The sequence below is a fragment of the Ursus arctos genome, unplaced genomic scaffold (genome assembly GCF_023065955.2).
Source record: "Ursus arctos isolate Adak ecotype North America unplaced genomic scaffold, UrsArc2.0 scaffold_5, whole genome shotgun sequence".
Taxonomy (NCBI): Eukaryota; Metazoa; Chordata; class Mammalia; order Carnivora; family Ursidae; genus Ursus; species Ursus arctos.
This window is the reverse complement of record NW_026623067.1, coordinates 56,886,528-56,913,457: the sequence shown is the minus strand read 5'-3', so window position 1 is coordinate 56,913,457 and position 26,930 is coordinate 56,886,528. Positions and strand designations below refer to the sequence as shown.

The 26,930-nt window shown below is 41.5% G+C and overlaps 1 long non-coding RNA gene across 4 annotated transcripts in view; it reads left to right on the top strand.

Annotated features, from left to right (window-relative positions):
* Window positions 1-26,930, top strand: part of LOC113255237 (uncharacterized) — a 90,710-nt gene that overhangs the window by 7,928 nt on the left and 55,852 nt on the right. For 3 of the 4 annotated variants that reach the window (XR_008957627.1, XR_008957628.1, XR_003316216.4), the window contains one exon: window positions 163-12,381. This is a non-coding gene — a long non-coding RNA (uncharacterized LOC113255237). The remainder of the gene's footprint in view (window positions 1-162; window positions 12,382-26,930) is intronic. The other variant, XR_008957626.1, reaches the window with a different exon arrangement.

The window sequence follows — 26,930 nt, the reverse complement described above, 5'->3', positions numbered from 1 at the left end:
CGTATTGGTGGTCCTTAAGAGATCTTGGTTTTTCCTATTGTAAATAATGTTATAATGACGATACTTTTAAGTGCTTCTGTGTGCATATATCTCTGAGCCCAGACACCTAAAAGTCCAATTGACAGGTTGAAGGTGATACGTATTTTTTTTTTTTTTTGACAGAGATAGAGACAGCCAGCAAGAGAGGGAACACAAGCAGGGGGAGTGGGAGAGGAAGAAGCAGGCTCATAGCTGAGGAGCCTGATGTGGGGCTCGATCCCATAACGCCAGGATCACGCCCTGAGCCGAAGGCAGATGCTTAACCGCTGTGCCACCCAGGCGCCCCTGAAGGTGATAGTATTTTTAACATTTGATGATTCCTGCCAAATTACGTTACAAAGAAAATTTAACAATTTATACCCCCACCACATCCTTGACTGTTTCCCCACTATAGTATAAACCTCTTTATTTTTTACTCAACAAAAGGAGAAAAATATTCATTTAAAAATAAACATTTTTTATTTGCTTGTCTCTTTTTAACAAACTGCACTTGTCCTTAAAAATGCCCTTTTTTTCCTATTGGACTGTTGGTTTTGTCTTTGTTGGTTTGTAGGAGCTATTTATATAAGCCAGACGCCTTTGTCATCAATATATGATGCTCACTCTGTTAGATTTTTTTGTAAGTCCATTTATGATGTCTTTGCCCATATAAAATATTAAATGTCTTATACAATTAAATCAATCTTCTTCCTTTATAAATTTTTGGGGGTTGTCTTCCTTAGAAAGGAACCCTCACCCAAAGCCTTAAAACTATTCTCTTAAAAATTTTATACTTTTTTTCAATCAAGAGAGTATTTAATCCAGGAGATTATAAAAGTTCATAAAGGAAGAAATATTTGAAATTGTCCTGGGAGAATAAATATTTTTCAATAGGCAGGGATGGAAAAAGGACAATCAACATGAAGAGAATAGCATGAGCAAAAACATCCACTAAAACCCTCCTGAGCTTATTCTGGAAAACAACCAGTAGCTTACTCCTCCCTTCTTTTATACTAAAATGCAGCTCGCAGAACACACTGTTCTGTGCCTTACTTTTGTCACTTAATATATCTTCAAAATATTTCCATAACTGTCATAAAGAGCATCCCCATTCCTTTTGAGCAAGGTGCAGAATCCTATTGTGCAGGTGACTATCATAATTGATCACTCTACTGGTTTTTTTTATCCTTCATCCATTGGTGATTACTTCCAATCTTTTGATAACAGAAACAGTGCTACAGTAAATAAGGTTCTATAGATGTCGTTTTCTATAAATTCCTACCAAAACTGCCGAGTCATAGAATATGCGTGTCTATAATTGTGATAGATGTTGAAAATTTGCCCGCTGTTGGTGTGCTAGCAATAGGTACTTCTACCAGTAACACGAATGGGCTGCTGATTCCTAACAATATAAATGGTTTCCAACTTTTTTAATACAGCCAATTTTTAGGCCAAGAAGTACATCTCTATGTAATTTTAGTTGCATTTCTGTTATTATAAGGGATACGGGCCATCTTTTCTTATGTATAAGGACCATAGCATTTCCTTTGCTATGAGCTGTCTGCTTATATCCTTTGCCCATTTTTCTATTGGGATGGTTAGTGTTTTCTTATTGATTTATGTGTTCCCTTCATACATTAGAGAACTTAGTCTTGTTATGTAATATGACTTACAAGTCCTTTTTCTCAGTTTGGCAATTGTTTGTTAACTTCATGTATTATAGATTTTGCTGTGGGGAATATTTTTTTATGTAGTTAAATTTAACTACTGTTTCATTTGCAGCTTATGAGTCCTATTTGTATTTAGAAAGGCCTTTGCCATTCTGAGATTATATAAGAAAAATTCTCCCAGGGTTTTCTCTAGTATTGTAAGACTTCAGGTTTAATACTTTGGATTTATCCAGATGAAGACTGTGACTTTTTTTCCCAACTTCACAGCACTTAACCGATAGAAGATTTTGCAGAATTTTGTAATGAATTGGTGACTTCTCTTTTTCCCCAGTTGACTGTGAAATGTGTCAGAGCAGAAACTTTGATTTCTTGTTTTTATTCCCTAACCCACCTTGCCCTTTAATTCACTTCAGCCCAGCTCCAAGCTTCACCTAGTGCCTGGCAATTAAATACTCATACTTCTGCCTTTCTTGGCTACTGGGTAGGTAAGAGTCCACCCGGGTTAAGGTGAGGCCTTCCCAGGGAGTGGCTGAAAATGAGACTGGGACGTTCTCAGCCAGTGCCTTTTCACCAAGCTCAAGCTCTTACCCAGCGTAAGTGCCAAGTGAGTCATCCTGACACATGTAGAGAATGGCATCCTGAGGGGAAGAGAATGATACTGGAAATAGCTGAGCTTGCTTAGAGATGGAGCTTCTCAGCCAGCACTGCAAACAAGCAGCCCCTGCCACTGCGAAGGGCAAAGCAGTAAGAAGCCTGGCTCGTGCAAGGTGGAAAGCAGGAGATGTAAATGCAGTCTCCCTCCCCAGGCCACCAGCAGCCCCAAGAGATGATGTATTCTAAGTGGAAGGTGATTGTGGAATCCAACCAGTTCACAGGCAGGGAAGCCATCACTTGCTAGCAATGGTGCTCCATGGTAGGGCGTAAGGGATTCTGTCCCGGTACTCTGGGGGAAACATCTGGAGGGCACCAGGCCCAGGGAGAAGTGGCTCACATGTTATCTGCTGAGAACTAGCAGCAACAGCTGAGTCCCTGCAATCTGCCACACTGTTCTGAGTCCCAGGAGGGCAAAGTGTTGGCTCCTGGCTCAGGTTGGTCAGGGAAGTAACATATACACATACAAATGTGGTGTAAGGCAACAGAAAGGAATGCCCTGCTAAGGTTCAGGTTGCTCAAAGGAGTACAGCAGAAGAAGCAGGTGCATCCAGCTGGGATGACCAAGGAAAATTCAGAAGGAGGAAGTGATACAGAAGCCTCCAGCAGCCTGTGAATGTGCTTGGCACTGGGAGATGGGAGGACCTGAATGCCACTTTATGAGGCCATTAGGAAGAAAGTGGGTGGGGTGGGGCGGCAGGCAGAGTAATAGTCCCCAGAGGTTTTCATGCCATAATCCCTGGAATTTGTGAATATGTTACTTTATCTAACAAAAGAGACTTTGCAGATTTGATTAATAAGGATTTTGAAATGGGGAGATTATCCTGGATTATCTGGGTGGGCCCAATGCAACCTCAAAGGTCCTTATAAGAGGGATACGGGAGTGTCTGAGTTAGAGAAGGAGATGTGAAGATGTAAGAGAGATGTGATGAGGTGACGGACAGAGATGGAGATTTGAAGGTTCACAGCTGGTTTTGAAAATGAAGGAGGGACCTTGAGCCAAGGAATGTGGGCAGTCTCTAGAAGCCGGAAAAGTCAAGGAAATAGATTCTTCCCTAGAGCCTCCAGAAGGAACGAAACTTTGCTGACACCTTGATGTTAGGACTTGCAATCCCTAGAACTGTAAAATAATAATCCTGTGGTGTTTTAAAGCACTGAAGTTGTGGCGGTGTGTTGCAACAGCAGTAGGAGACCGACACGGGTTGTTAGGCGCTTTGGGAGGTAGAATTCCATATGTAATTCCTTCTGCAAAGGTCCCACATAGCCTGGCGTCTTAGATGACTGTGCCCCAATCCCACCCCACATTACAGAAGGGGTTATGAGGACAATCGAGAACAGGCCAAGACTTGGACTGCCTGCGAAGCTGCCCAATCGGCATTTCTCATCTCCGTGCCTCTCAAGAGCAGAGTCGGGGTAGGTGGTACTCCTTCTCTAAATAGGGTGAAGCTGGATAAGAACATCTGAAATCCACTGGGATTTAAATTAGCAATAAAGAAAATTATGGGCAACTCCTCTCAAATCCTCCAGTCAGCAAGTATCTGATTGCCCGTTAAATGGCATTTCAAGTTCTGCCATTTCTGAAAGGAGCTTGGTTTTGTTTAGAATTCCACAGCTGTTTACAGATTCGCTACTCCAGAAATGGATTCTTTCTACGTGTGAGAGACAACTTTTTAAAAGGGATAGGAAAAGACGGTAATCATATACAGATAATGAGATGAAAAGAAAACAATTCCAAGCTGTGATATCAGCACATGGTCATTTATTTGGTCGCTCATACATTCATTTAGTCCATGCATCTTTAATAAGCATCTACCGTGTACCACATACGGTAGTAGTTCCTGAAGCTACAATGATGAGAAAAACAAGCTTGGTCCCTACCGTCATGGAGCTTACTTTCCAGAGGAGAAGGGCAGATATGAAAAATCAGGGAAAGTGGAGAAATAGCATTTTATTTATTTATTTTTAAAGATTTTATTTATGGGGTGCCTGGGTGGCTCAGACGGTTAAGTGTCTGCCTTTGGCTCAGGTCATGATCCCAGCGTCCTGGGGTGGAGTCCAGCATGGGGCTCCTTGCTCATCGGGGAGCCTGCTTCTCCCTCTGCCCCTCCCCACCCTGCTTCTGCTCTCCTTTTCTCTCTCACACACAAAAATAAATAAATAAAATCTTTAAAATATTTTTTAAAGATTTTAAAACTTTATTTATTTGAGAGAGAGAACAAGAGTGGGGTGAAGGGCAGAGGGAGAAGCAGACTCCCCACTGAGCAGGGAGCCCAATGTGGGGCTCCATCCCGGAGCTCCAAGATCATGACCTGAGCCGAAAGCAGACACTTAACCAACTGAGCCATCCAGATGCCCGAGAAATGGCATTTTAAACATTCTTTAGAAGGTTCACTGGACAGAATGCCACTGAAAGAATTGTGAAGATGCCACGTGGAATGAAGCAGCATCTTGAATGCCCTTGAACTACCATTCCTCCGTAAACAGCTGGGAGTGAGAAGCTGGCCATCTAGAGGACATAAGAAGGTCCAACTGACCGTAAAGAGTGTGGGATGATGACCAGTCTCGAAACAGTACCCACGCACCCAGGCACTGGTACTACGTTCAAGCTTGTGGCAGACTTCAGAAGTGTTGTCTCTCTGAATCCCCATGCTTCCCTTTCCCAGAATGCACACCCAGCGCAGGAAGGTTATTACGACTATCGCTAACAGATATTATTACAACCTTGAGGAAACACGACCAAATCGTCATTTCTCAACCTGTTAAGCCCCATGCCCTCCTGTGGTAGATATAAAAATCGACTGCCTATTGAACATTTGAAACTTAAAATATATTAATCATCAGGATTAAAAACAAACCAAACCAAAGCAAAGGGTAATTGTGAAAGGACCTTTTGATAGGATCTGGAAGAGCATTTACTTTAGTCATGACAGTAGGACACGGTGTGGAAATGTGGAGGAGGGTGCTACTCAGGGTGCTCCTTTCAACGTGAAGACCACTGGGCTAGTCCTTGAGCTGCTCATGATTTCCCCCCGGGGGATTCTGATCCACCCCCCCTCACTGCCACCAGGGAGACGATCCCAGGAAGTGATTATTGACAGCAAGGAAGTTAGACCCATATTTGTGTGTCTGACTTCTTCTCATCCAACAAGTAATTGCTAAATATTTAATCAGCGTATTTGATGGGAAGATGTCACATTACCTAAATATAAATGATCTCTCAAAACTTTAATATAATATTAAAATGTGGTGTAGAGGTTAATCAAGTGAGTCTATAGTCAGGTTGCCTGACTTCAAAGCCCAGTCCCACTGTTCTTTAGCTGTGTATGTGTTTGGACAAGCAACCTCACCTCATTGTGTCTCAATTTCCTCATTTGAAAACCATGGATATCTGTCATTTCTATGTGTTAGAGTTTAGTCATCCATTCATTTACTCATACACCATTCACTATATGCACACTGGTGTCAGACAGTTGCTAGGGATATAGCATATTTACATGTCTAATTTATTTTAAAATCTTCTGGGAGATATAGGTGGTATCCATAGTTACAAAATCGATCTCAGTTTTAAATTCGTTTTACTGCTTTGACCTATTTTTGCTGCTTTTTTTGTTGTTATGTGATAGTGCCTTAAAATATAATATACTGTAAAAAATGTCAAACTGTAATCCACCCATGGTTGTATTATTTTGTCCTTCAGGGTTCTCAGGGGCCACAAAAGACAGAGACAAATAAACAAATAACATGCAACATATAATGCAAATGACATACTGATAAAGCAATGTGTATGCAGCAAACGTAAGTTAATAGATAAGATCCCTGCTAAAAATATTCTCTGGCATGTGCTACAAACATTTTTAAACTAAATAGGGCCACTTGGATAAAGTTTGTGAAATGTAGCAATATGACCTTACCACTGCATTCTCCTGACAGCAAATCCTAATTCTGTAATACTTAACAGTAGCCTGCCATTCAAAGATCACAGTGACGTGATTGTGGTGGCTTTCTATTCCAAGATACCAATTGTACTAGGCCCGACCTCTAAGCCATAAATATTTGTTTCTGTTTCTTCTGAACCTCTTCCAGAAAGAGAAAAATCCCTCTCAGAATCTCTGTTCCAGCTCATGAATACCCACGGGATAAACCAGGGACTTTGAGGAGGGACATACCTCTAAGAGTTGCTGATGACCTGGCCTGGCCTTCAGGACACAAGCCTCCTTGGTATCTGGCAACACCAAGCTCTTGGTGGAGTTTTCCAGGGCATTTGATTTAAAGGTTTTCTTTAGTGCTGTGGGAAGACACTATTAAAACAGAAAAGAAATGGAAAAAAAGGAAACGGTGGCCATATGGCCAACAGGACAAAGAGGCCATCGAGACATGGAGTTCATATTACAATCTATGTCACTCATAGAGAACAATCACTGTTAGATATAACCCAAGTTCGTGACATAACTGTCACTGATCTGGGTGGAAATCGAGTATTTATGAAGAATATCAGGCCTTAAACTTCAACTAGTATCCTTTCAAATTCAAATCAAATTCAAATCAAACATCTCATTAGAATTATTTTCAACACGATAAAAGGTCTTTTGGCTTAAGTTTAGAAATATCACAGAATATAGATTACAACTTGTAATCACATATTCGTGAAAACTTATTAAGGTAGTTCTTTAAGACTTCCTATAAATAGGGGCAATATACCAGAGACCATTTCCAGCTTGCTCCCCCATTAGTATTATGTATATTTGAGATCAGAGGCAATTTTTAACCCTTACTAAGTTATTTTATTGAAACGATATATACTTATTTTATTAAAATAATTATGTAATCAGAACAACCTACATTGTCACAAACTATTCCCTAGCTGCACCAAACAACTTTTGTTTTCCTGACTGAACCACCCTCCCTCTTTCTTCTGGACCTGTGTATAAGTTCTTCTTTCCATCTTGAACATTGTACCCCTCTTGGCATGCTAACTTATCATCCATCAAGTCCTAGCTTAGAGATAACCTTCTCCAGGGAGCCTTCCATCACTCTCCAAGACTGGGCTGGATGCCTGTCCTCTACCCTTCCATGTTACCTTGTACTTTTTCCTATCAAAGCCCTTGACATAGTACATTAGAGTTACTTATTTAATGGGGCACCTGGGTGGCTCAATTGGTTAAGCATCTGCTTTTGGCTCCGGTCCTGACCCAGGGTCCTGGGATCAAGTCCCACAACAGGCTCCCTGCTTGGTGGAGAGCCTGCTTCTCCCTCTCCCCTTGCTGCTCTCCCTGCTTGTGCTCTCTCGTCCTCTCTCTCTCTGTCAAATAAATAAATAAAATCTTTAAAAAAAAAGAATTACTTATTTATTAGATCTGTATCTTCTTCTTAGAGCAGTGGTTCTCAAACTTTTTAGTCTCAGCACATTTTGTATTCTTAAAAAGTATTGAGGACCCTGAAGAGATGTATATATGGGGGTAATATCTACTGATATTTATTGTATTAGAAATTAAAATTAGGAAATTCTTAAAATTCATTGATTCGCTTAAAATAACAATGCACATGTATTACATGTTAATGCCTAAAACACATTTTTATGAAAATAATTATATTTTTCAAAACAAAAATTTTAGAGAGAAAAGTAACATTGTTTTACACTTTTGCAATTGACTCTCATTTCTGCCTCTGCATTCAACATGCTGCAATGCTTTGTTTTGGGTTGAAATAAATGAGGAAAGTCCAGTCTCAGGGACAGTTAGAGAACGGAGGTGTATTTTAAAGCCTTTTCATGGATATTCTTCTTAATACTATGCTAAAACTTGACAAGTGGGGGATTCTTAAAGTTCATTTTCAAGGTGTAATCTGAAAGCAAATCCACAAACTTTCTGTATTTTGCTACATTAAAACCATTGGTCTATTTTCCACTTTGAATGGATCTTTCCTCAAAGCATGATTTTGTAACATCATACAATTTGGTAATTTGGAAAAGAGTGATTTGCCGAGTTATATACATCATTCCAACTTGACAATTTCACTATATAATATCAAAAAATAAATTTGTTAATATCACTATCATTCTCATCAGAGAAGTCTTTAATTATTGGAAACTCCAAACGCTTGTTTTCCAAAACTCTAAGTTTCATTTGAAAGCTCAAATTGTATTATTGCCTATAAATACTGTCAGTTGTTCTCCTTGAAAGGACAAGCTCACTTTGTTCTTTTTTGAGAAAACGTCTGCCAAATAACCACAGTCTGTCAATCGTTCTTTTAATAAAAACTGTGTTCCATGAAAAAGTGGCTAGTTCAGCTTGCAACTCAATCACACAAATGTTTTTCCTCTAGACAACCATCATACGTCAGGATGCAGCAAAAGTGCTTTATGTATACCTATTTCATTACACAGAATATGAAAAAGATGTATACTTCAGGTTGAAATTTAATAAAATTAATCATTTTTCCTGCTTTGTCAAGGATGTTCAGCAGTTAGGTGGGCATTTTTGTTCTGTGCATGGAGGTGAACAAGACAATGATTACTAGGATGTCTGGTGCCACTGTCTTGATAAATGTTAAGGAATTCATGCTAAGTTTTATGCACCATTACTTTTGTACCCTAAGTGCAAATGCCAATAGAGTGAAAAAAAATGCCATCTTAGTAATGTGGAAAAAATAGCCTGACCATGAAAATCCCCTGGAAGGATGTCATGGACCCTCAGGGGTTCCCTGACCATGCTTTGAAACCTCTGATTTAGAACATAAATTTCTTGAAAGCAGGAATTGCTGCCTCGGTATCTGTGTGTCCCCAAGTCCTGCACAGCATCTGGCACATAAATAAATAGATTCAGTAAAGATTTGCTTAATAAATGAATGAATCGGAATAACTTAATTTTCTGTTTGCCTAACATGTTCCTCCCCTCTCGCAGACTGTTCTGAACCTAATTTACTTGATTTGATGACTCAGGGTCATCACTGTGAACATTGACTGAAATACAGTGGCAGCTGTTGGGATGTTGTCCCTGCAATAAATTGTCAAGTATGTACTTCATATGGGGGATTTTACTCACTCATTCTTGGTTTGTTTGCCTCCTTCAGTGCTGATGGACTGGCCGCTCATCACTCACTGATGATATTAATGTTATGACCTTGAAGAAATATCTCTAACTTCCTCCTTTTTAAAGTAGTTTTTAATCTGGAAGCTTTGAGTAGTAAGGGAAGGAGGCCAAAACAGTGTCAAGCTGTCTCTTGACTGGAGCACATGAGCTTTAATACATGGATTTGCCAATATTTATTTGGTTAACCAGAGGCCACTCTCAATTTTCTTTCTCATGCCGAGCCAACCCCTGTGTCTCTGAGATTTCAGGACAACTGAGTTTTGTACAGATGAAGTTTTGCTATATGTGTGATTGCAAAAAATAGCCAAAATACACCAACTTGTAATTCAAGTTAAATAAAACCATATATCTACTGTTACAGGGATGAAGGTACAGATCTTCCTTGGCTTACGATGAGGTTATGCCCTGAAAAACCCATCATAGGTTGAAAATATTGTAAGCTGAAAATGCATTTAATACACCTACCCTACAAAGCATCATAACTTAGCCTTGCCTGCCTTAAACCTGATCAGGACACTTACATTAGCCTACAGTGGGGCAAAATCATCTAACACAAAGCCTATTTTATAATAAAGTGCTGAACATCTCATGTAATTTATTGAACACTGTACTGAAAGTGAACAACAGAATGGTTGTCTGTGTATTAGTTGTTTACCTTTATGTTCACATGCCTGATGGAGTTACAGCTCGCTGCATCATGAGAGTGTCTACTGCATATTGCTAGCCCAGGAAAAGATCAAAATTCAAAATCGGAAATACAGTTTCTACTGAATGTGTATTTCTTTCATGGCATCGTAAAATCAAAAATCGTACGTTGAAACATCATAAGCCAAGGACCATTTGTAGATGTTATTTTGAGACATCTTCAAAATGCCATAATTAAAACAAATTCAAATTATTGGAATAGGGAAAGAGGACTACAATGGAAGTGTCAGAAGATTCTCCTTAAAGTTAATTTGGACTTCAGTACTTCATCTTTTTTTTTTTTAATTTTTTGATTTATTAATACAAAATTACACTCTGTGCTTCTTACATCACATTAACAGGCGTAGAAATCAAGCAACATTTCCAAATAAGTTTCACCTACCAAATCACAGTATTATTTCACAGTACTTTATAGTAATTCTTCTTACAACAATGTAACATTTCTTTGTACAACAGGAAAATAACACCTCCCATCAAGGCATTTCAGAACTTTAGATGTCTAGAAATAAAGTCAAAATTCTTTCAAACGCAATCACTAGTTTGTAATAAACTAGAATGCCAGATGCCAAGTCTCAGGTTCCTAAAAAGTGTTTAAAAAACAGATTTACATCCTAATTAAGTCTTATAAACTTCAATGATAGGTCTTATCATTTCTAAATACTAGAACTATCTGTGGATAAAAATCTGCATTCAGTTGTGCAATATTTTCTTCTAGATCTGAATTAAAATCTTAATTATTTACCCCAGTTAATCCTTGTGTTAATTTTGTTACTTTCGGGGAAAACCCAGAATCATTGACAGCTCATCTCTCCATCCAAGAAAAGAGATCTGACCGCCTATACAACAGTTTTCTGTGCTTATTGTCTCTGGGGGAGGAAACATACATTCACTAACTATAACATGTAATTGTACAAAATGCATGCAAATTCCGCCTTCCTGCCATCTCCTACTGTTTTGTCCCCTTAAAGAGCTACCTAATGGAGTGTTTCCCAAAATGTTTTCTATGGAATACTAGTGAGAGGTTCATAGGGGTACCCAGGGGGAAGAGGTCCTGGGGTCACAACACTACTTCATCTTTAAAAACGTAACTTCTGGGGGGACCTGGGTGGCTAAGTTGGTTGAGCGACCCACTCTCGATTTCGGCTCAGATCATGATCTCAGGGTTGTGGGATCAGAGCCCTGTGTCTGGCTCTGCGCTCAGCCAGGAGTCTGCTGGAGATTCTTCTCTCTCCCTCTGCCCCTCCCCTGCTAGCATTCTCTTGTTCTCTAAATAAAACCTTTAAAAAGATTAAAACATAAAAACTTAATTTTGAACTTGTGAACTCAGGTTGTGCTATATTAGTTTATATCTAGTTATATTGTTTTGTAAGGTGGTTACAAATTAATAGTGCATTAAACTCATTTTAAAAGGCCACTTTTAAAACTGTCATCAGTGTTTTATGTTAATTCTTTTTTAAAAAATATTTTCAAAGAGAAGGCTGTTATCTGAGATATATCAGACCTCGAGAATGTGCTCGTGGAATACGGACTATGGCGTCTAAGTGTATAGACAACAAACAGCAACGAACATTTCTTTTCAGATAAAATAAATGTATTTAACAGCATTTTCATGCTCGGAGATTGCAACACTTCTCACATCTTTCTTGCGTAGTCCGGAAATAAAGAAACTTACTCATCAGCAATCTTTCTCTGCAGTGATCACTCCAGGATGTCACACAAGAAGAGGGAATTGTCTGGGTTTCAGGTTTGAATGAGGAGAAAACTTTTAAGTCAAAGCTATAATAATTAATCAGCCAATCTGACAGAGTGAAAGGCAGTTGGGTGCTAGCTTTTGCTTTACGCAGCGGAAGGGCTCCCCACCACTTGTGAGCAGTCAGCATTTTCTATTTCTTGGAGCCTTGAGGTCTCTGGGGTGGTGAAGCTAGGTCCAGCTCCTGGCCTTGAGGTCTGCAGTGAACCTATGCAAACCTGGGGTGGAGGAGCTGGTAGCGGGGCGGCGCAGCATCGGCCAACTGGAGACGGGATCAGGATTTCAGAAGAATGCAGCAGTCGCTCTTTATGTCCGGTTTCCCTTTAGTTAATTACCTGCGGCAACCACCTTTCAGGAGCAGATAACCCTCCTTCTGACCAATCATCAGAAGGCCCGTAGCAGCCTCACCCTACGTCACCGCGCCTACTTCAAGGCGCCTACGTCGCTCTGCGTCCTCCCCTCCTGGAGCCATCTTCTCCTCTCACTTCGTCAGAAGTCGGTGAGTACGCAAAGATATCTTGAGAGACCACATTCACGTAAATTTTCTTACGCTGTATTGTTATAGTTGTTCTATTTTGTTATTAGTTATTATTAAGCTCTTGCTCTGCTTGATTTATAAATTAAATGCCATAGTTATGCATGGATAGCATTTAGTACTCTCCGCAGCTTTAGGCGTCCGCTCAGGGTCTTCGAACGTGTGTCCCACGAATAAGTGGGGGGGACTGCTGTGCTGGAGATTCCATTCTTCCCCAAACATTTGCAACTGTAGAAACATGGCATTAACACAAATCTCACTTGCCACCGTATTTCCAAAGCCCCGGAGATGGGTCGTGTGTCGTGTTAGGCCGCTGATTGCAACCAATTAGCCTGATAGGGAACTGGCCGTGGCTCGCCTCTCCTCTGAGCCGTGGCTACACCTGGGAGAATAGGATTGTTTGCAGGCAATCACTGAGCTTTGGGGTATGGAACTCACCAAGGGCTAATGTGCCCTCTGAAGCCCCAGCAAATACTTAACATCAGCTGAAAGGTGGGTTTGCAAAGGCTGCCATGCGCACTTTCATACCTCACATGGTGAGTTTTACTAGGTCATCAAATTGCTAAACTCCTTTCTGGGATACAATGTGTCTTTTGTATCAGAAAAGTCTCCTAAATATGGGACTGAAAGCTGGAACATGGCCTTCCATTCCCAGGGCACGTTCTTCACAGTGGTGACCTAGAAAGATAGTAGGCCTGAATCTGGGCTTCTCTCTTTTGAGAAAATCATGCACTACTCAAGCTACTGGCCTTCATGCCAAACAGCTGCTCTGCTTCAGGGCAGTTCCACTGGGCATAGGAAAATACAGCCATTCACTAAAACCAAACAGCCCGAGAGTAGAAACAGGTGGCAAATACCATTGGGAAAACCACAATGTGTCTAACGTGAGTAAATTCCTTCTAGATACATCTTGAACTAAAAGCCAGTCACATTTCTAAGGGATGGGGGGACTATTCGCTGGTTCAAGATTCTCAAACCTTGACTTTAATATACTTTATCATAGCACTCGTCAGCTGAGCCTTAGTTTTCCTAGTTGACTTAACAAAAAGATTTTTTTTTACCATGAGAGAATAATAAAGAGAGAAAGTTTTTCCTTGACCAGGATAAAGTTCTAGGGGCCCTATCCTGCCTAGACCCTAGTGAACCAGAAGCGAATGCAACTTCTCAGTGCACAAATGAGGTGTTCCTGGCTCTGAAATCTGAATCAGAGCACAAAGGGTTTTATAGGTTCAGTGCCAAAAGCTCAACTTTTAATAGTAATTATATCTTAATTTTTACTGAACTCTTACTATGTGCATGGCACTTATGCCAGGTTTATGAAGATACTCTCATTTTAATCTTCAGATATTTCTATAAAATTGGTGCCACTCAGGCACTGAACAGATATTTCTTGGGTGCCATTATGGAATTATTTCTGAGATGCAACAGTAAACAGGGTGATGAAGTGCCTGCTCTGGGAGTGCTTACCTTCCAGGGAGACAGAACTGAACAAATGGATTCTTCCATGCAGTAAATGTTATTGATTACCTATTATATGCCAAGCGTGGTCGGAATACAGCAGTGACCAAACAAACAAAAAATACGCCCTCACAGAGCTACATTGCAGTGGGGAGAAGACAGACAATAAACTAAAGCAATAAGTAAATTAGACAGTATGTTATACAATAAGTACTAAAGAAATGGAAATAGGGGAGGTATGGGGTACAATGTCAGATGAGGAGATAGAGAAGTTCTTATTGAGTCAGTGCAAAAAAATGCATAGGGGCGCCTGGGTGGCACAGCGGTTAAGCGTCTGCCTTCGGCTCAGGGCATGATCCCGGCGTTATGGGATTGAGCCCCACATCAGGCTCCTCTGTTATGAGCCTGCTTCTTCCTCTCCCACTCCCCCTGCTTGTGTTCTCTCTCTTGCTGGCTGTCTCTATCTCTGTCGAATAAATAAATAAAATCTTTAAAAAAATGCATAAACAAGGTAATTTCAAAGAGCAGCAAATTTTATGGCTATAATAAATCAGAGTAAAGAAAGAAACTTGAATTGAGGGGAGAAGGTACTTGGAATTATTTGGCCAAGAAAGGCCTCTCCACAGGGTCATATTTGAATGAGATCTGCAGTGTGTGAAGGAGCCAGTCATGGGAATAACTGAGGGGAGAGGCTTCCAGAAGTTCTGAGATGAGATTGACCTTGGTGTATTTGAGAAACAGAAAGAAAGGCAGCTTAGTTGTGTCTGATGAACACAGGGGAGAGGGAACATGATGTGAAATAAAGTTGAGGAGGTAGACTGGGGTGGAATCATGCACTGTATGCTATCATTAGCCCATCCTCCAAATGAGGAAACCGAGGCTTGGGAGCAGTGCCATCAAGGTCACACAGTATTGGGACTGCACTGGCTTCAGGGCTCATACTTAAAAGCTGTCCACACATGCTCATCCCATTTGGGCAGCATATAGCTAGCAGACAGTTATAGACTATGGACTAGATACGGAAGCAAACATTACGTGCCAGGCCACTTGTCCCAGGGGGAATCTAGAACATAAATACATCCAGGGTGATGTTTCCATGCAGGCTTCCCCAGGGAGGGTGTCAGGGAGGTCTGGATGCTAGTCCCTCACCTTGAATCGGGCCCCTCAGTGTCAACCTGGCCTCCCAGCACCTGAGCTCCCAGCACCTGAGGAAAGATCCCTGCAAATCTGGTTGTCTCTAATCCTAGACTGGGAGACCTCTAGCTCTTCCTTTAATGAGCTCCCGTACACGGTATTAACAGCAGGTGCAAGCAGGACACCCAGCAGCCCCTATACCCTACCTGCTTCCCCAAGTGGGACTGCCCAGGGAATGTATATGTTAGAGGAGAATGAACTTAAGGACACCTTTTGGGTACTAATCTTGATCCCTACCTGCCCCACCCCCATGGTACACTATGCATTCTCGGAGCTTCCCAAGCAAAATGTCTTTTTTTTTTTTTTTAAGATTTTATTTATTTATTTGAGAGAGCATGAGTGAGGGCACTGCGTGAGGTGAGGGGCAGAGGGAGAAGCAGGCTCCCTGTTGAGCTCAAACCCAGGACCCCAAGTTCATGACCTGAGCTGAAGGCAGACGCTTCACCGACTGAGCCACCCAGGCGTCCCTGGAAAATGTCTTTTTATAGACACGGTAACAACAACAACTTTCCTAAAACTTGGGGTTTCGTTTTCCTGGTTTTGCTGACGTCCCTGTCTCAGCCCCGCCGCTTGCTGTGAGGGGCTCAGCAGCTCCTGAGCGTGTGCTTCAGTAGGCAATTTGGTACTGCAAGCAAGTCTGAGTTTTGAATGGAAGACAGTGTTCTCTTTCAACCTAAAACCTGGCTCTTGCCAGGGATGCTGGTTATCTGTAGAGCCTCCACTCTCCTTGAATCAGGTTATGAAATCAGCAGTGGGGCCAGTCCTGTAGGGAGGCTGTCAGGTGGCAGCCAGCCCCTGAAGGCTGGGCTACCTGCTTCAGTGCTGGCTAATGCATTTTTCTTGGACACTGGTCGTGCCTGGTCCTTTCTCCTCCTGTAGTCTCTTGTCCCTGAAGTCATTTCGTACCTCTTTCTTCCTAACCTTGGACCCTGAGTGCATTTTCTGGGATGACCGCTTTTCTCAACATTCCCTGTCCTGTAATTCTGGAGTTAGCCTGTGTCATCCTCCCCTCCAAATCTCCCTTTGGACCCCCTGCACTGGGAATTAAGCTGGTTGGCTATGCTAGTGTTTGAATTGTGTTGCTGATTCCTGATCACTCCTTTTCTGAGGGCCTCTGCCCACGTTTTTATCCTTACTTTATTTGGCTTCCGATAAAGCTTCCTCACCTGACTCTTACCCAGCTATAGCTCCACTTTGGAGGAAGAATTGATTATTTTTTTTCACACGGTATTTCAAACACACTGACAACCTAATCACAGAAAAGTTCAAGTTGGTAGAGTGAACAGCAGGGTAAATGTTGCAAGAGGTGTCTCTTTCATCCAGGGTCGAAAATGTAGTCTTAGGAAGGGAGCAACCACCCCCTGCAGCTCAGAGGTTACAAACAGAGGTTCTGAGTTCATTCTGGTGCTTGGACTCAGCAGCTAAAATGGCCATGGACTGGTTGCTTAACCTCTCTGTGCCTTAGTTCTCTGGTCTCTAAAATGGGGTAATAAGAGTACTTACTTCGAATGAGTATTAAAGGATGTTGAAAAGCAACTTAAGTGCTTAGCATGGTGTTGGATACATAGTAGGTGCTCAACAGATGTTAACTATAGTTCCAGGGGATACTGAGAGCATCTCTCCTGTCATCAGCTCAGCACCTTCTGCAAGCCTTGGGTAGTGGGGCTTATTTCTCTTAACCTCATTTTTCACTGGACTGGATCCAGTGCAGTGTGTGACTAAATCCCCGCTATGCCTTGATGATGGGTTTATCGTGGAAGTTAGTGTAGTTTTAGAGTTTCCCTGCCAGCCAGCCCATACTTGAAAGTTATTTCTAGATTGTGTATTGCAACCAGCTGCAGAAAGAGTAAGCAAAGTACACATTTCCAGTCTCCTGTGTTGGTCACGGTTCAGTAGAGCCTGACCAATTTGATAAATTTCAAGCCACCTTAGAGTTCTTATGGGCTCTGTATTTGGATCTTTCATTAAACCCAGCACAGTGGTCATCACTGATTTTTCTCCCTGAAATATCCCTGACTTATCCATGCTCCACTTTTATACAGCCCCATTTTTGACCTTCAGTGTTGTGTGTTTTTACTTTCTTGGCATGCTGTTAAACAGCAGGGATTCACTCCAAAGGATTTGCTATTTTTCAGGGTCATTTTGCACCCCAAATAAGAGCAAAAAGTATCTTTTGCCTCTAAGGTTCATTTGTACTCCAAATGAACTTGATTTTCAGAAAATGTCTTTTGTTTGAGCCTATTTATTCTGTCTAAAATAACCTCACCTATTGCTGAAAAGAGTATAAAAAGCTGTTTAAATGTCTGCCCCAGTTAGTGTATAAGCTTCAGGAGGCTGGGGGTCCAGGAATGACTTCTGGCTGAGACGGTTTGTATCCCTGTTATTTATGTACAGTCTAGCCCATGGGAAGCTCTCGATGAATGTTTGTTGAATGAATAGGTGCAATTTTAAAGACTGATCTTTTTATTTAAAAATAATATTTGAGTATTTTGTGTTATGTAGTCCTCTGACAACCCTAACAAGCTAAGAATCAACAGGAAGCTTTTTTGGATAATGTAGCTGTCCCAAGGTCCAGGGTTGGTCAAAGCTAGTCAGTGCTTCTGCTGGAGACTTCAGGCTTGTCTGATCTGTTGAATTCCAGATGCATATTCACTGGGGAAATTATTCAGTGCAGAAATGTTAGAAGCTGTAAATATATAGACTCTAATTAAGTCCAGAGGAATTAAAATCTAACACTGAGTAAGTGAAGCCCTCACTGGAAAGCCAATAGGTTCATTAGGAAAAATTTATAAGATGCAAGAAAAGATGATTAAATCTGAGCTAATAATATATTTGACATTTTTATAGAAATAGTCGGTGTGCATGGCAAAGGAGTTCATCGGTTTTATTAACCTCATTATTCAGTGTGTTGAGTTTACAAAAATCTAGAAAGTTGATAACAGTAATTAAGCAGGGACACGTGACAAACCAGAGCAACTAGGTGAGCTGTGAGGCATTGGGCCAAGTGCTCTTAACCACCTTGCAGAGATTTTTGTCTGCAGAAGGAAGGGAGGAAGGGAGAAAGAAAATGAAATAATATGATTTGTCTCTGGTCACAGATTTATCTCTTTTCACCCATAGTGTCTCCAGCCTATGGCCTTAATGACTAGATTGGTTTTTATTACATTGAAGGACATCTTGGCCTAGCTGTTTCCCTTGGACTTGGTGGTCAGCCTGGCTGACTGGAGCATGACCATAGCCACTGGCCTGCCCTGGGCACCCATCCACTGCCTCACTGTCTACACAGGACTCCCAGACTCACCCTGCCGAAAAGCAAAGCACGCCAGAGTGACATGGATGTGGGAAACCCCACCCTGGGGTCTAGTTCCATTTCTTCCCATTGAGTTTCTTAAAGTGTATTCTACAGAATGTGCATCCTAAAAGGTTCTCCACGAAAGCAAGACTTTAGAGAGCTTATGGTCCTGTGCCAAGAAACAGACCAGTGCACAGGGTAATAAAAGTACCTTGGCGGGATTACAAAGTAGGGATTTTGAGATGAAGGGAGGCTCAGACTACTGGGAGTCTAAGGAAAGCCTTCACAGAAGAGGGAGCATTGAGAAGAGCTTGAAAAATGTCCAGAATTCAAAAGATTGAGATGGGACATTTAGGGAGGGTGGTGAAGGCCTGGGGGCATGTGGAAGCGAACGGTCACCTGTGGATGGAAATCGAGGTCTTGCAGGGGATAGTGAAAGAGGAGGCTAGACAGGTAAGCTGCAGTCCTAGCACAGCAATGCTAACATGCCAAACTGAGACAGTTCTGTGGACAGTCAGCAGTTACTGAAGGTTTCTGAGTAAGAGTGATCTGATGGGAGTCCTACTTTAGGAATGATGGGAATCTATGTCCAGAATATGGCAGAATAAGTAAAGGGGAAACAGAGATGCCAAGTAATACTCCATTTGCATAGAAGTCAAGAGGAAGAGGGGCACCTGGGTGGCTCAGTTGGTTAAGCATCTTGACTTTGGCTCAGGTCATGATCTCTGGGTCCTGGGACTGAGGCCCCCATCCAGCTCTGCATTCAGAGGAGAGTCTGGTTCTCCCTCTCCCTCAGCCCTCCCACCCTACTCATACTCTCTCTTTCTCTCTCAATAAAGTCTTTAAAAAAAAAAAATAGAAGTCCAGAGGAATAGTAGTGAGATCCTAGTTTAGGGAGGAGATGGAAAACACTGAGGATCCATTAGCGGCCCCATGGCCAACAGGCCCCATGGTCTGACCCCTACCTGTCTCTCCCACTGAGTATTTCACCATCCTGTGCCCCTCACGAGTTCCTTTAAGCTCCTTGAATATGCCATGCTCTCTCTTACCCCAAAGCTTTGCATTTGCTGCCCACTTGCTTAAAATAATGATGAAGAAGAAGATGATGATGGTCAACACTTAAATAGTGCTTACTATGTGCCTGTCACTGTTCTAAGTGTTTTCTTTTCCAGGAGGACTCTAGTTTTTTGACTGATGCTGTGTTTTCTCTCCTCTTCCATTGGGGGCTGCTACCGATGCTAGGGAGTACTCAGTTGAGGTTGCAGGTCGGGTTATGCAGCCATGCTAAGATATTTGAGGCATACACCTAATTGTAACTGAACTTTATTAGAAAGTTAAAAGGCTGCTGTTCTGTATTTGGGGGTATATGTTTCTGTGCCTTCCTATTTTAGAAAAATAGCAACTATACTAAAAATGACCAGAAAATTTTTTCAGCATCTTGTGAATATCTAAATACAATGTTATTTTCTGTTCACCTTTGTCTGATAGCCACAGCATATAAAACAGTTCCTGGCACGTAGTAGGATGATGCTCTATATCTATTGAATGCTTGAAAAACTGAATGAGTGAGAGAATAAATTAATGAAATCTCTGTACAGATATGCTGCGGCCCCCAGGTCAGCTCTGTATTTTCTCTCCTAGTCAAACCCACCAGGATCACGCCACCCACTCACAGCGTGGTCTTTTATTCCTTTGGTCTTCTTGGAGGGTCACAGAGAACATGGCAGGACAAGCAGAATGAGCCCAGGACCATGTTTAATGTTCCTGCCTCCCTGTGCCTGGCCCTCCGTTGCCCAGGCTGTGATGGGCCAGGTGAAATACCATAAAGGCTCTGAGTGTGAGAGTGGGAGAGAGGGAGACAGGGCAGGGCTGGACATGTGTCATCAGCCCTTGCTGATTAAGGTGATTCTAAGATGTTCTAATGGAGACTTGAACACAGAGGACACAGCCTCTGCTGTCCTAGGTTTTGTGAACACAGACCTGAAGGCAAGCTGTCCTCTTTATAACCCCAGACTTCCAGATTTCAGGTTCGTTACGGTGATTGTAAAAGATGCGAGTCAGCTTGGCTGAAGACGCTTGGGATGGAAGACAGAGGTTGACCGGGTGCGTGAGGAGATGAGAGGGATTTAGAGAAGGAACCAAGGCACGTGGGAAAGAGTTTTTGACTCTTTGATCAACTTCCTGCAAAAACCTGCCAAAGCGGATGTGTGTCCTTCCGTGGATATGAAGATTATAACTCAGAGGGAGATAGTTTTGCTCATGTATTTTTATTTTTCTTCTCCAGTTAGGGTTAACATTGCAAGGAACTGGAAAAGACAGTTTCATTCCCAGTACTGGATAGGGAGAAACATCGCCTGAAAGTATCAGTTACAGAGAGATTAGTGAGTTCAAAGGGATGCATCTTTATAAGTGGGAGAAAGCATAAGTTTTAACATGGCATTAATTCAGTAATGTAGTAAAATAGCAAAGTATCTAGTATTCTAGTAATGTAGAAAATAGCAAATAATCACCTTCAGAGAAAAAAAGTTCTAACATTTTTAATATATAGCCTCCCTAACTTGTGTGTGTGTGTCATATATATATATCTATATATAGGTATTCTGTTATTCTGTTTTTGAGTAGAATTTTCCGTTTTAAAAATGGAATCATGTTTATATGCTATTTTACACCCAAAGTGAATATAGATTTTGTGGATCTGAAGCTTATAAAATTTGGAGGTCTTTAAGACCTCCAGATGATGGAAACAAACACATGTACAGGGCCTGGGAATGGGCTGTACAAGTAAGGGGTCCCGGAGTTTAAGCTCCCTTAGCTTCTCAGTAACCCCCCATTTTGTGCCCTGGTTCCTTCGTCTCTTTTGCCACTTGACAATACATAATAAACATCTATGAACTTCGCTACTCTTTCATGTCCACAGTGGGAGGCTGCTGGGAACAGCTCATTTCGATGAGCACACATTGTACGCCTCGTGTGTGCCTGGCATTGGGCCCTACAGTGAGAGGAAGCTAGGTGCCATCCACATCCGCTCTCATCCATAAAGGAATCCCAGCACACAGGCAACTTGGCCCCTTGGCTGGCATCTCCAAACAGCCTGTGTACAATCTGGTTACTTCATGGGGTCCTTCTTAAAAATGAGCTCTATGAGGAGCGCCACTCACCATGTTCTCACTGTGAACACAACCCAGCCGTACATCCTGGTCATTTATTTCAAGTCAAACTCCCCATACTGGATTTCAGGAAGAGAAGTTGTGCCACTGCTGCCACTTCCCACTGTCACATTATATATTTTTTTTTGCCTGAGTACGTGTTCCAAGAGCCTTTGTTCTCACAACATGGCTAATGGAGCATTGGCCCAAGATCTATCAAAAATAGATGTCATTGTGTCTACATTAAAAATATGTCTACATTAAAAATAATGTAGCTCCAAAAATGGGGAAACTGGATTTGAAGACTCTAATTAAATAGAGTTCAAATATTGTTTAAAGTTAATCACTATAGCTTCAGTTCGAATCTTTAAATCTTTGGATTAGAAGGCAATTAATCCTTTCTACTGTATTTGAAATGCACACCATAAGGCAAAGGGAGGGTTACCCCAGTTAAGTGCAGTGGGAGAACAGAGCAGATGTCAAGTGTGCTTTCTATTTTAATGTATTAACTCTAATGCTGTAAAAGCAAATGTTGGGTAATCTTCACTGAAGCATGCATGGATATATATCTAAGTTATTATGATATACTCTTTATTAATGTTTTTGCGTTCATTTTTCAAAATGCTACAAATGTGGGTGACTCTTTCTTAGAAACCACCCAGTGCTTTATGGCCTGGTGTACAGGATTCTGCAGGCCACATTGTCTGTAGTCCCCAGCTGACACTATTCAAAAGGAACTCTCAGGGGACCTGTTTCATGGGTACTGTTCAAACTACTGTGTGATGAGAACTTCTTTTTTAAATATCTCCAAATGGATTGTCATCTGTTCATACTCACTAGTCCAGATTTTAATGGGAAATTATTGGCCAACACATTAGAGGACAGTATAAAAAAAATAGTATGGGCATTCAGTGGAATATTATGTGGCCATGAAAAATAAAGGACTGTTTATGTATTGATACCAAAAGATCTCTAATATCTGTTGTAAAATGAAGAAAAGCAGGGTGCTGAGCATAATATGCTACTATTTGTGGGGAAACGTGTGAATAGATATGTATTTGTAGATGCATAAAATATCTCTGGAAGAATGAACAAGAAGAAAACTGAGTAGCTATGACACAGGGTAGGTGGAAGACTTTTCACTCTCTGTCTTTTAAAGTTTTGACCCATGTGACTGCCTTACCTATTCAGAACTTAGTTTGAAAATAAAAGTATAATTAATTAGCACCTACAGAAAACCTACATTTTTTTAATGCTAGAATTCAAATCTGGTGTCAGGGCCTTAAAGTCAGGTGCTTCTCCATGCCCTTTTTGCCTTTCCTTGAGTTCCTCTTAGTTTCTTTCTTGTAGCATAATTAACATGAAGGGTTATACACATTGTAACCAGGGCAGGGTCTTGATCCTTGAAAAAAGGAACTCTGTTTTCTGGGTCATTCATTCATTTTTTTCCTGGAGAGGGGAAGACGGTCACTGACGGCTTCACAGGAAGCTACTAGAAACATCAGCAAGAGCAGTGCAGCCAGATCCCAAACCATTTTTCTGAATTGCCATAATGACTGGCAGCCCCCTCTTGCCCCCAGAGATGGCAGGGGCCAGAATAGTATTCAGGAAGTTACTGTGGGACTCTGTCTAGCAGGAGCAGAGCAGTAACAGGGACTGAACCTGTGAATATGGCTGGTTAGTCCTTCTGGGCAGAAATCCTTGCCCTCTGGAGGAGACCGGGCAGGAGGCCAGTAATTTCAGCAGCTCACATAGCCCTGATGCTGAGCAAAATAGTTGCAAAATATGTATCTCCGCACAGCAGATGCACATGATGAACTTTCGTTTTTCAAATCTGAGATCTTTGTTATTGAGAAGTCCTACCTAAAAAAAACAAAATCAAAACAAGACTTGCAACCATCTTTATTACTTAAGATTGTCACTGGGGATAAAGAGCTTTATAATTGTTCCTTTTCTGTTTTGTGGGTGTATCAGTGAAGTTTTGTTCTCACGACATCTTATCTGCCTAAAATAAATAGCAAACGATGACCTCGTCAATGGAAAATAAAAGACATTTCAGTTCATCAATAACTGGACAGTGATAAAAATAGGCCCTCAGAAGCCGCAGCTAAAATGTGCCCTTAAAGGTCTATACTTGTGGGAGGAAATGGATTCTTTGGCCAATGTCTGAAAACTCCTCAGAGGCAGCTGTTCTCTGAAGACCCCCCCCCCCTTCAGACCTCAGACTCTTCTAAATGCCCCTCATTTCAATGCATCTCAGCATTGCTGAGAAGCTCAAACATGATGCCTTTGTTGGGCAATATACAAAAGTCCTTATGCCCTCTTCCCAACATCCAGCATCAGCTGCTGACCAAGACATCTGACCCCCAGATGTTGACATAAATGTAGAAACTGAAACTCAGGGCGATTTCTTACTTGTCATTTCTTTCAGTGAGAATTTAAACACCAGCTTTGAAAATTTGAATATGAGAGCACTGAAGGTGAAGGAAATGCCTTGGGGGAAGAAAAAGAATGTTAAATAACAAAGATAAAAAGAAAAGCTCCAATATTCTGCATAACAGGAGCATCAAGCGTGCATTTGTGTCCCAGCTACTTCTTGAGCATTCAGTTTCTCTACCTTAGGCATCTCATTTGTAAAAGGGGCCAAAAAGAGTTGGCTTTCACAGGGCAGTTGTGAGAATTAAATGAGGTAGTCAGTGCCTCTAAAGCACAGACACGTTGCATGGCACAGAGCAAATTTTCAAAAATTGGAAGCAGTGAATAATATGGGAAATTGGGGAAGAAGCAAAGTATAAAGCTTGCCTTGGGGGAAGCCCAGGTTAGATCATGGCTGGGATCACATTTTGTTTTTCCAAGTGCAGGCCTGGAAACCAAAATGAACCATTAGCAAGAGGATGATTGTGCCGCTCTCATCCCATCCCACCAGCTCTTGGGGAGTTTGTCCCCCGCCACAGGCCATAACTCCTGTGGGAGTTCCCCACCCCCACCTCCTAACAGGAGCCTGCCTTGTTTATCTGCAGCTCACTGCCTTGCTGTCATCCAGGTTATTCCATAGTTGATTTGTATCCAACTTGACTGTAATCGACACAGTTATCATACCATAAAATCCAAGGTCACATAAAGGTAAAGATGGGCTAAAGAATCTATTACATTCAGTGAAAATAATACAAATCATCTTGATAAAAAAAAAAAAACAGTTATAGGAAAACACATAAACTCAAGCAACACATCACCTTTTTATGCGATTTGATGACTCGCTTCTCTTCCTTGTGGCACACGGGCCTTCGCTTATCTGAGGCGGGGATTCTCTTTTGTTATCTTCCATGACAACAGTGAAAAGAGCTATTCCTGGCAACTATTTAGGGACTCATGTATAATGAGAATAAGGATGGATTTCAGGTAAATAATTTCTTAAAAGGCACTTCAGGGCAGAAGATGGTTGCTGTCAGTTTTACGGGCTGCAGATTTCTTCTCATGAGAAAAGTGAAGCCTGAACTCAGGGACATGGTAGAGGATGGGTTTTTTTTTTGTCCTTCCCATGTGCAAATAGGCACTGGACCAGAAAGGGAAAAGCTTCTGTCTGGACTTTCAAAGGCCTGCTAAGACAACTTGGCAGTAATTTTGAGATCACTGGCTTTTCCTGCTTTGTGTTTTGAGCCCTCCACTTCTCCTAGAGCTGATGTGATTGACACACTTCAAAGGTGTGTAAAGAGTCTTGTAGTTTATTTAGTAAGCTCTTGTAAGTTAATCCAGCAAAAGGCCAGTATAACTAGGTAAACATATGCTGTTCCATCTCTGGCCATCCATGCCCCGGAAAGATAACAATGGCATATAAATAAGTATGTCACACCAGCATGACCCACCTACCCCAGCATCGCACGGGCTGCTTCAGCATTTTGGCTTCACACCGCACTTCTTGTTGAATGGCTCAGCAAGGAGTTCAGATTTGTGGGCTCCTTTTAAGAGCCAGTGTCTTGTACAATCTCCCTGACTCCAGCCTTCTAGCTTATGGGGGTCTTTGGATAAAAGGTCTGTAGTCCTGGGATAGCCACATAGTTCCATCTTTCCAAATAGTTAGGGATCCATCATCATTTGTTGGGTTTTTGCTTCTTTATGACATTGCATTCCAGGGCCTAGGGATGACTTTGGCAATAGGAACTTAGGATTCCTCTTTCTCTGTTAGGAATGTAGGTGAGAAGCCATGATTAGCAGGGCAGTTTTAGCTGGGTGGCTAGACATCTGGCAAAATGACGCTCTGTGCCTTTGCATTTGTATAGGAGTGTTCTTGAAAATGTGATGTCTTTCAGGGGAGACAGAATCCATGGTCTATAATATAGCTATTATTTTTGTATGAATGGCCTGAGCCCAATTTGGTGAAATACATCTAATTTTGAGGAGAGGCATTGCTAGAAATTTTCTGGCAGGAAAAAAAAACGTATTTGTTCTCCTTCCTCCATGTTACTGAGCATGTCTCCTTATTTTGTTCATGGCTCTTAAAGGGCCACAAAAATTTTTCAGCTAGAGAAAAGAACCATGCCTTCCAGCACAATTCAGACAAGGAAGGCACTGTCTGGAAGGAAGATGGCATATGTGGTTTAGACCTCCACCTCTGCTCACCATCGTGGAAGGGCCCTTCTGCATGGGGAGAGGGCAGCAACACCAGGAAAGGGAGTTTAAGTTTGCCTAAGTTATTATTAATTGCAAAAGTGCTGTGCCTTCGTTTAAGAAAAAGATGACAAAAAGGCAAAAGACGAAAACTGATGTTGCAAACATGCAGGCAGATATTACATTACCCCTGTATTTTCCATTTCGCAAAAGAATTTGGCATCTGGGTACCTTACAGCACAACGAAAACTGCATCGAATTTTTAAAATATGTTTCACACATAGTGTAATCAGAAAACATATTGTCCAAAACTTCAAATATATACATGTTATATATGTGTTGTATGTATATATTGATAGAATTTTTATTTTTTATGCAAACACTGCATACAAAGCATCATTACATATGTTTAAATACCACATTGTTTACCTTCTCAAAGCTGTATTGAGTAAGCAAGGCAGGAAAATATCCCATGTTCCAATAAGATGGACGTCCTGACATTAGACAAAAAAATCTACTTAACCTCTAGACCGTGATTGACATACTGGATGTATCCGCAATGAGCATTAGTACCCTGCTAACCATGTCTTCATATGCACACAGTATTGATTTGCTTGGGTTCCAGCTCACTAACGCCAGCTGCTCCCAACAACAGGGAGAAGATGCTGAATAAGCAAAGGAAAGGGGACAGGCTTAGGGGACTAGTCGTTTTCTGTTCACTCGGTAAGCTTATTGATGTTCAGCCACCGCAACAACCAAAACTGCACTGTAAACCTACCTGTGGGAGAATATTGAAAAAGTGAATGTTTGATGCCACA